We start from the raw sequence: 10,572 nt of genomic DNA, 5'->3' as shown, positions 1-10,572 counted from the left end.
TATACATCCCTGTATACCAGATCCCGAGAGAGTGAGATCCCATCCCGATCCGTGTATGATATACATCCCTGTATACCAGATCCCGAGAGAGTGAGATCCCATCCCGATCCGTGTATGATATACATCCCTGTATACCAGATCCTGAGAGAGTGAGATCCCATCCCGATCCGTGTATGATATACATCCCTGTATACCAGATCCCGAGAGAGTGAGATCCCATCCCGATCCGTGTATGATATACATCCCTGTATACCAGATCCCGAGAGAGTGAGATCCCATCCCGATCTGTGTATGATATACATCCCTGTATACCAGATCCCGAGAGAGTGAGATCCCATCCCGATCCGTGTATGATATACATCCCTGTATACCAGATCCCGAGAGAGTGAGATCCCATCCCGATCTGTGTATGATATACATCCCTCTATACCAGATCCCGAGAGAGTGAGATCCCATCCCGACCCGTGTATGATATACATCCCTCTATACCAGATCCCGAGAGAGTGAGATCCCATCCCGATCCGTGTATGATATACATCCCTCTATACCAGATCCCGAGAGAGTGAGATCCCATCCCGATCCGTGTATGATATACATCCCTGTATACCAGATCCCGAGAGAGTGAGATCCCATCCCGATCTGTGTATGATATACATCCCTGTATACCAGATCCCGAGAGAGTGAGATCCCATCCCGATCTGTGTATGATATACATCCCTGTATACCAGATCCCGAGAGAGTGAGATCCCATCCCGATCTGTGTATGATATACATCCCTGTATACCAGATCCCAAGAGAGTGAGATCCCATCCCGATCTGTGTATGATATACATCCCTGTATACCAGATCCCGAGAGAGTGAGATCCCATCCCGATCTGTGTATGATATACATCCCTGTATACCAGATCCCGAGAGAGTGAGATCCCATCCCGATCTGTGTATGATATACATCCCTGTATACCAGATCCTGAGAGAGTGAGATCCCATCCCGATCTGTGTATGATATACATCCCTGTATACCAGATCCCGAGAGAGTGAGATCCCATCCCGATCCGTGTATGATATACATCCCTGTATACCAGATCCCGAGAGAGTGAGATCCCATCCCGATCTGTGTATGATATACATCCCTCTATACCAGATCCCGAGAGAGTGAGATCCCATCCCGATCCGTGTATGATATACATCCCTCTATACCAGATCCCGAGAGAGTGAGATCCCATCCCGATCCGTGTATGATATACATCCCTCTATACCAGATCCCGAGAGAGTGAGATCCCATCCCGATCCGTGTATGATATACATCCCTCTATACCAGATCCCGAGAGAGTGAGATCCCATCCCGATCTGTGTATGATATACATCCCTGTATACCAGATCCCGAGAGAGTGAGATCCCATCCCGATCCGTGTATGATATACATCCCTGTATACCAGATCCCGAGAGAGTGAGATCCCATCCCGATCCGTGTATGATATACATCCCTGTATACCAGATCCCGAGAGAGTGAGATCCCATCCCGATCTGTGTATGATATACATCCCTGTATACCAGATCCCGAGAGAGTGAGATCCCATCCCGATCTGTGTATGATATACATCCCTGTATACCAGATCCCGAGAGAGTGAGATCCCATCCCGATCCGTGTATGATATACATCCCTGTATACCAGATCCCGAGAGAGTGAGATCCCATCCCGATCTGTGTATGATATACATCCCTGTATACCAGATCCCGAGAGAGTGAGATCCCATCCCGATCCGTGTATGATATACATCCCTGTATACCAGATCCCGAGAGAGTGAGATCCCATCCCGATCTGTGTATGATATACATCCCTGTATACCAGATCCCGAGAGAGTGAGATCCCATCCCGATCCGTGTATGATATACATCCCTGTATACCAGATCCCGAGAGAGTGAGATCCCATCCCGATCTGTGTATGATATACATCCCTGTATACCAGATCCCGAGAGAGTGAGATCCCATCCCGATCTGTGTATGATATACATCCCTGTATACCAGATCCCGAGAGAGTGAGATCCCATCCCGATCCGTGTATGATATACATCCCTGTATACCAGATCCTGAGAGAGTGAGATCCCATCCCGATCTGTGTATGATATACATCCCTGTATACCAGATCCCGAGAGAGTGAGATCCCATCCCGATCCGTGTATGATATACATCCCTGTATACCAGATCCCGAGAGAGTGAGATCCCATCCCGATCTGTGTATGATATACATCCCTGTATACCAGATCCCGAGAGAGTGAGATCCCATCCCGATCCGTGTATGATATACATCCCTGTATACCAGATCCCGAGAGAGTGAGATCCCATCCCGATCTGTGTATGATATACATCCCTCTATACCAGATCCCGAGAGAGTGAGATCCCATCCCGACCCGTGTATGATATACATCCCTCTATACCAGATCCCGAGAGAGTGAGATCCCATCCCGATCCGTGTATGATATACATCCCTCTATACCAGATCCCGAGAGAGTGAGATCCCATCCCGATCCGTGTATGATATACATCCCTCTATACCAGATCCCGAGAGAGTGAGATCCCATCCCGATCCGTGTATGATATACATCCCTGTATACCAGATCCCGAGAGAGTGAGATCCCATCCCGATCTGTGTATGATATACATCCCTGTATACCAGATCCCGAGAGAGTGAGATCCCATCCCGATCTGTGTATGATATACATCCCTGTATACCAGATCCCGAGAGAGTGAGATCCCATCCCGATCTGTGTATGATATACATCCCTGTATACCAGATCCCAAGAGAGTGAGATCCCATCCCGATCTGTGTATGATATACATCCCTGTATACCAGATCCCGAGAGAGTGAGATCCCATCCCGATCTGTGTATGATATACATCCCTGTATACCAGATCCTGGGACAGATCCCATATATGGTATACAGTGTGCCATACATGAATCAGGATTGGGATCTGTCTAAACCCCTCCTCCATCCTCCTCCATCCTCCTCCCTCCATCCTCCATCCTCTCTTATCCTCCTCCTCTTCCCTCCTCCATCCTCCTTTCTCCTCATCCATCCTCCTATGTTCGGAGGCTGGTTGGGTGGAGCACTATGTACGGAGGCTGGTTGGGTGGAGCACTATGTACGGAGGCTGGTTGGGTGGAGCACTATGTACGGAGGCTGGTTGGGTGGAGCACTATGTATGGAGGCTGGTTGGGTGGAGCACTATGTATGGAGGCTGGTTGGGTGGAGCACTATGTACGGAGGCTGGTTGGGTGGAGCATTATGTACGGAGGCTGGTTGGGTGGAGCACTATGTTCGGAGGCTGGTTGGGTGGAGCACTATGTACGGAGGCTGGTTGGGTGGAGCACTATGTACGGAGGCTGGTTGGGTGGAGCACTATGTACGGAGGCTGGTTGGGTGGAGCACTATGTACGGAGGCTGGTTGGGTGGAGCACTATGTACGGAGGCTGGTTGGGTGGAGCACTATGTACGGAGGCTGGTTGGGTGGAGCACTATGTACGGAGGCTGGTTGGGTGGAGCACTATGTATGGAGGCTGGTTGGGTGGAGCACTATGTATGGAGGCTGGCTGGGTGGAGCACTATGTACGGAGGCTGGCTGGGTGGAGCACTATGTATGGAGGCTGGTTGGGTGGAGCACTATGTACGGAGGCTGGTTGGGTGGAGCACTATGTATGGAGGCTGGTTGGGTGGAGCACTATGTATGGAGGCTGGTTGGGTGGAGCACTATGTACGGAGGCTGGTTGGGTGGAGCACTATGTACGGAGGCTGGTTGGGTGGAGCACTATGTACGGAGGCTGGTTGGGTGGAGCACTATGTACGGAGGCTGGTTGGGTGGAGCACTATGTACGGAGGCTGGTTGGGTGGAGCACTATGTACGGAGGCTGGTTGGGTGGGGCACTATGTATGGAGGCTGGTTGGGTGGAGCACTATGTTCGGAGGCTGGTTGGGTGGAGCACTATGTACGGAGGCTGGTTGGGTGGAGCACTATGTACGGAGGCTGGTTGGGTGGGGCACTATGTATGGAGGCTGGTTGGGTGGAGCACTATGTACGGAGGCTGGTTGGGTGGAGCACTATGTATGGAGGCTGGCTGGGTGGAGCACTATGTATGGAGGCTGGCTGGGTGGAGCACTATGTATGGAGGCTGGTTGGGTGGAGCACTATGTATGGAGACTGGTTGGATGGAGCACTATGTATGGAGGCTGGTTGGGTGGAGCACTATGTATGGAGGCTGGTTGGGTGGAGCACTATGTACGGAGGCTGGTTGGGTGGAGCACTATGTACGGAGGCTGGTTGGGTGGAGCACTATGTACGGAGGCTGGTTGGGTGGAGCACTATGTACGGAGGCTGGTTGGGTGGAGCACTATGTACGGAGGCTGGTTGGGTGGAGCACTATGTACGGAGGCTGGTTGGGTGGAGCACTATGTACAGAGGCTGGTTGGGTGGAGCACTATGTACAGAGGCTGGTTGGATGGAGCACTATGTATGGAGGCTGGTTGGGTGGAGCACTATGTATGGAGGCTGGTTGGGTGGAGCACTATGTATGGAGGCTGGTTGGGTGGAGCACTATGTATGGAGGCTGGTTGGGTGGAGCACTATGTACGGAGGCTGGTTGGGTGGAGCACTATGTACGGAGGCTGGTTGGGTGGAGCACTATGTACGGAGGCTGGTTGGGTGGAGCACTATGTATGGAGGCTGGTTGGGTGGAGCACTATGTATGGAGGCTGGCTGGGTGGAGCACTATGTATGGAGGCTGGTTGGGTGGAGCACTATGTACGGAGGCTGGCTGGGTGGAGCACTATGTACGGAGGCTGGTTGGGTGGAGCACTATGTACGGAGGCTGGTTGGGGGGAGCACTATGTACGGAGGCTGGCTGGGTGGAGCACTATGTATGGAGGCTGGTTGGGTGGAGCACTATGTACGGAGGCTGGTTGGGTGGAGCACTATGTACGGAGGCTGGTTGGGTGGAGCACTATGTACGGAGGCTGGTTGGGTGGAGCACTATGTACGGAGGCTGGTTGGGTGGAGCACTATGTACGGAGGCTGGTTGGGTGGAGCACTATGTATGGAGGCTGGTTGGGTGGAGCACTATGTACGGAGGCTGGTTGGGTGGAGCACTATGTACGGAGGCTGGAGCACTATGTACGGAGGCTGGTTGGGTGGAGCACTATGTACGGAGGCTGGTTGGGTGGAGCACTATGTACGGAGGCTGGTTGGGTGGAGCACTATGTACGGAGGCTGGTTGGGTGGAGCACTATGTACGGAGGCTGGTTGGGTGGAGCACTATGTATGGAGGCTGGTTGGGTGGAGCACTATGTACGGAGGCTGGTTGGGTGGAGCACTATGTACGGAGGCTGGAGCACTATGTACGGAGGCTGGTTGGGTGGAGCACTATGTATGGAGGCTGGTTGGGTGGAGCACTATGTACGGAGGCTGGTTGGGTGGAGCACTATGTACGGAGGCTGGTTGGGTGGAGCACTATGTACGGAGGCTGGTTGGGTGGAGCACTATGTACGGAGGCTGGTTGGGTGGAGCACTATGTACGGAGGCTGGTTGGGTGGAGCACTATGTACGGAGGCTGGTTGGGTGGAGCACTATGTACGGAGGCTGGTTGGGTGGAGCACTATGTATGGAGGCTGGTTGGGTGGAGCACTATGTACGGAGGCTGGTTGGGTGGAGCACTATGTACGGAGGCTGGTTGGGTGGAGCACTATGTACGGAGGCTGGTTGGGTGGAGCACTATGTATGGAGGCTGGTTGGGTGGAGCACTATGTATGGAGGCTGGTTGGGTGGAGCACTATGTACGGAGGCTGGTTGGGTGGAGCACTATGTACGGAGGCTGGTTGGGTGGAGCACTATGTACGGAGGCTGGTTGGGTGGAGCACTATGTACGGAGGCTGGTTGGGTGGAGCACTATGTACGGAGGCTGGTTGGGTGGAGCACTATGTACGGAGGCTGGTTGGGTGGAGCACTATGTACGGAGGCTGGTTGGGTGGAGCACTATGTATGGAGGCTGGTTGGGTGGAGCACTATGTATGGAGGCTGGCTGGGTGGAGCACTATGTACGGAGGCTGGCTGGGTGGAGCACTATGTATGGAGGCTGGTTGGGTGGAGCACTATGTACGGAGGCTGGTTGGGTGGAGCACTATGTATGGAGGCTGGTTGGGTGGAGCACTATGTATGGAGGCTGGTTGGGTGGAGCACTATGTACGGAGGCTGGTTGGGTGGAGCACTATGTACGGAGGCTGGTTGGGTGGAGCACTATGTACGGAGGCTGGTTGGGTGGAGCACTATGTACGGAGGCTGGTTGGGTGGAGCACTATGTACGGAGGCTGGTTGGGTGGAGCACTATGTACGGAGGCTGGTTGGGTGGGAGCACTATGTATGGAGGCTGGTTGGGTGGAGCACTATGTACGGAGGCTGGTTGGGTGGAGCACTATGTACGGAGGCTGGTTGGGTGGAGCACTATGTACGGAGGCTGGTTGGGTGGGGCACTATGTATGGAGGCTGGTTGGGTGGAGCACTATGTACGGAGGCTGGTTGGGTGGAGCACTATGTATGGAGGCTGGCTGGGTGGAGCACTATGTATGGAGGCTGGCTGGGTGGAGCACTATGTATGGAGGCTGGTTGGGTGGAGCACTATGTATGGAGACTGGTTGGATGGAGCACTATGTATGGAGGCTGGTTGGGTGGAGCACTATGTATGGAGGCTGGTTGGGTGGAGCACTATGTACGGAGGCTGGTTGGGTGGAGCACTATGTACGGAGGCTGGTTGGGTGGAGCACTATGTACGGAGGCTGGTTGGGTGGAGCACTATGTACGGAGGCTGGTTGGGTGGAGCACTATGTACGGAGGCTGGTTGGGTGGAGCACTATGTACGGAGGCTGGTTGGGTGGAGCACTATGTACAGAGGCTGGTTGGGTGGAGCACTATGTACAGAGGCTGGTTGGATGGAGCACTATGTATGGAGGCTGGTTGGGTGGAGCACTATGTATGGAGGCTGGTTGGGTGGAGCACTATGTATGGAGGCTGGTTGGGTGGAGCACTATGTATGGAGGCTGGTTGGGTGGAGCACTATGTACGGAGGCTGGTTGGGTGGAGCACTATGTACGGAGGCTGGTTGGGTGGAGCACTATGTACGGAGGCTGGTTGGGTGGAGCACTATGTATGGAGGCTGGTTGGGTGGAGCACTATGTATGGAGGCTGGCTGGGTGGAGCACTATGTATGGAGGCTGGTTGGGTGGAGCACTATGTACGGAGGCTGGCTGGGTGGAGCACTATGTACGGAGGCTGGTTGGGTGGAGCACTATGTACGGAGGCTGGTTGGGGGAGCACTATGTACGGAGGCTGGCTGGGTGGAGCACTATGTATGGAGGCTGGTTGGGTGGAGCACTATGTACGGAGGCTGGTTGGGTGGAGCACTATGTACGGAGGCTGGTTGGGTGGAGCACTATGTACGGAGGCTGGTTGGGTGGAGCACTATGTACGGAGGCTGGTTGGGTGGAGCACTATGTACGGAGGCTGGTTGGGTGGAGCACTATGTATGGAGGCTGGTTGGGTGGAGCACTATGTACGGAGGCTGGTTGGGTGGAGCACTATGTACGGAGGCTGGAGCACTATGTACGGAGGCTGGTTGGGTGGAGCACTATGTACGGAGGCTGGTTGGGTGGAGCACTATGTACGGAGGCTGGTTGGGTGGAGCACTATGTACGGAGGCTGGTTGGGTGGAGCACTATGTACGGAGGCTGGTTGGGTGGAGCACTATGTATGGAGGCTGGTTGGGTGGAGCACTATGTACGGAGGCTGGTTGGGTGGAGCACTATGTACGGAGGCTGGAGCACTATGTACGGAGGCTGGTTGGGTGGAGCACTATGTATGGAGGCTGGTTGGGGGGAGCACTATGTACGGAGGCTGGTTGGGTGGAGCACTATGTATGGAGGCTGGTTGGGTGGAGCACTATGTACGGAGGCTGGTTGGGTGGAGCACTATGTACAGAGGCTGGTTGGGTGGAGCACTATGTATGGAGGCTGGTTGGGTGGAGCACTATGTATGGAGGCTGGTTGGGTGGAGCACTATGTATGGAGGCTGGTTGGGTGGAGCACTATGTATGGAGGCTGGTTGGGTGGAGCACTATGTACGGAGGCTGGTTGGGTGGAGCACTATGTACGGAGGCTGGTTGGGTGGAGCACTATGTACGGAGGCTGGTTGGGTGGAGCACTATGTACGGAGGCTGGTTGGGTGGAGCACTATGTACGGAGGCTGGTTGGGTGGAGCACTATGTATGGAGGCTGGTTGGGTGGAGCACTATGTACGGAGGCTGGTTGGGTGGAGCACTATGTATGGAGGCTGGTTGGGTGGAGCACTATGTATGGAGGCTGGTTGGGTGGAGCACTATGTACGGAGGCTGGTTGGGTGGAGCACTATGTACGGAGGCTGGTTGGGTGGAGCACTATGTATGGAGGCTGGTTGGGTGGAGCACTATGTATGGAGGCTGGTTGGGTGGAGCACTATGTATGGAGGCTGGTTGGGTGGAGCACTATGTATGGAGGCTGGTTGGGTGGAGCACTATGTAAGGAGGCTGGTTGGGTGGAGCACTATGTACGGAGGCTGGTTGGGTGGAGCACTATGTACGGAGGCTGGTTGGGTGGAGCACTATGTACGGAGGCTGGTTGGGTGGAGCACTATGTACGGAGGCTGGTTGGGTGGAGCACTATGTACGGAGGCTGGTTGGGTGGAGCACTATGTATGGAGGCTGGTTGGGTGGAGCACTATGTACGGAGGCTGGTTGGGTGGAGCACTATGTACGGAGGCTGGTTGGGTGGAGCACTATGTACGGAGGCTGGTTGGGTGGAGCACTATGTATGGAGGCTGGTTGGGTGGAGCACTATGTACGGAGGCTGGTTGGGTGGAGCACTATGTACGGAGGCTGGAGCACTATGTACGGAGGCTGGCTGGGTGGAGCACTATGTATGGAGGCTGGTTGGGTGGAGCACTATGTACGGAGGCTGGCTGGGTGGAGCACTATGTATGGAGGCTGGTTGGGTGGAGCACTATGTACGGAGGCTGGTTGGGTGGAGCACTATGTATGGAGGCTGGTTGGGTGGAGCACTATGTACGGAGGCTGGTTGGGTGGAGCACTATGTATGGAGGCTGGTTGGGTGGAGCACTATGTAAGGAGGCTGGCTGGGTGGAGCACTATGTACGGAGGCTGCACTATGTAGGATCAGCATGACAGCCAGGCAGTTGGCATTCCCAGAATTAGAGGTCAGCATCCTCCGTATTCAAACCTCTGAGGATCCAGGTGTCGGCTCAGAGCCCTCTGGTGGGGGAGGGGTTATCCTCACCTGTCTGCCTCCAGGTGTGACTGGCTGGGAGTCACATGACTGACCTTGGCATTCCACATTCCTGGCGGGGGGCCACCGAGCGCAATGATGTGTTCTGTTCCTCCAGCGACACGGCGCAGGTCACGTGACCGCACCTGGCAACCTGCTGCCATTGTGTCAGATCCGAGTCCCATACACAGGGAGATCTCATTGTACAATCTGTGTCCTCGGAAGATCCGATCCTTCGCGTTTATAATCCGGCGAGGTTCCCTCAGGAAAGCTGCGTCAGTATGAAGATGGAGGATGGTTCCCGTTGTCTGCCCGTGTGGGGTCATTTTCATACAATCGCCAGACGTGTCACCGAACCGGGCCGGGCCCCTACCAGTACCGGCTGCGCTCAGATTGGCCGTCATTTCATGGCGCTGGGCCGCTACCTGTCCCTGATTTGGAGGGAGTGTCTCTGATTTGGAGGGAGTGTCCCTGATTTGGAGGGAGTGTCCTGGATTTGGAGGGCGTGTTTCCCGGATTTGGAGGGAGTGTCCCGGATTTGGAGGGAGTGTCCCGGATTTGGAGGGAGTGTCTCTGATTTGGAGGGAGTGTCCCTGATTTGGAGGGAGTGTCCCTGATTTGGAGGGAGTGTCTCTGATTTGGAGGGAGTGTCTCTGATTTGGAGGGAGTGTCTCTGATTTGGAGGGAGTGTCTCTGATTTGGAGGGAGTGTCTCTGATTTGGAGGGAGTGTCTCTGATCTGGAGGGAGTGTCCTGGATTTGGAGGGAGTGTCCTGGATTTGGAGGGAGTGTCCTGGATTTGGAGGGAGTGTCCTGGATTTGGAGGGAGTGTCTCTGATTTGGAGGGAGTGTCCCTGATTTGGAGGGAGTGTCTCTGATTTGGAGGGAGTGTCTCTGATTTGGAGGGAGTGTCTCTGATTTGGAGGGAGTGTCCCTGATTTGGAGGGAGTGTCCCTGATTTGCAGGGAGTGTCCTGGATTTGGAGGGAGTGTTTTTGATTTGGAGGGAGTGTCCCGGCATGTCAGCCCTGTGATAGGCCACGCCCCATTCCTGATTATTCATCAACTAAAAGGAGATCATCAAACCGACAATCCAATTCCCTGAATCTGTCATCTGATGTCATCACAAGAATAATAGGAGGAGTCCCGACTGACCAATGGAAGCCGATAAGCTCTCCAATGATCTGCCAAGGTTTAAAATGGCCAATAAAAGTCTATAG

The sequence above is a fragment of the Rana temporaria genome, assembly GCF_905171775.1.
Source record: "Rana temporaria chromosome 11 unlocalized genomic scaffold, aRanTem1.1 chr11z, whole genome shotgun sequence".
In the NCBI taxonomy this organism is placed as follows: Eukaryota; Metazoa; Chordata; class Amphibia; order Anura; family Ranidae; genus Rana; species Rana temporaria.
The sequence above is the reverse complement of the archived record's forward strand: the minus strand, read 5'-3'. Positions refer to the sequence as shown.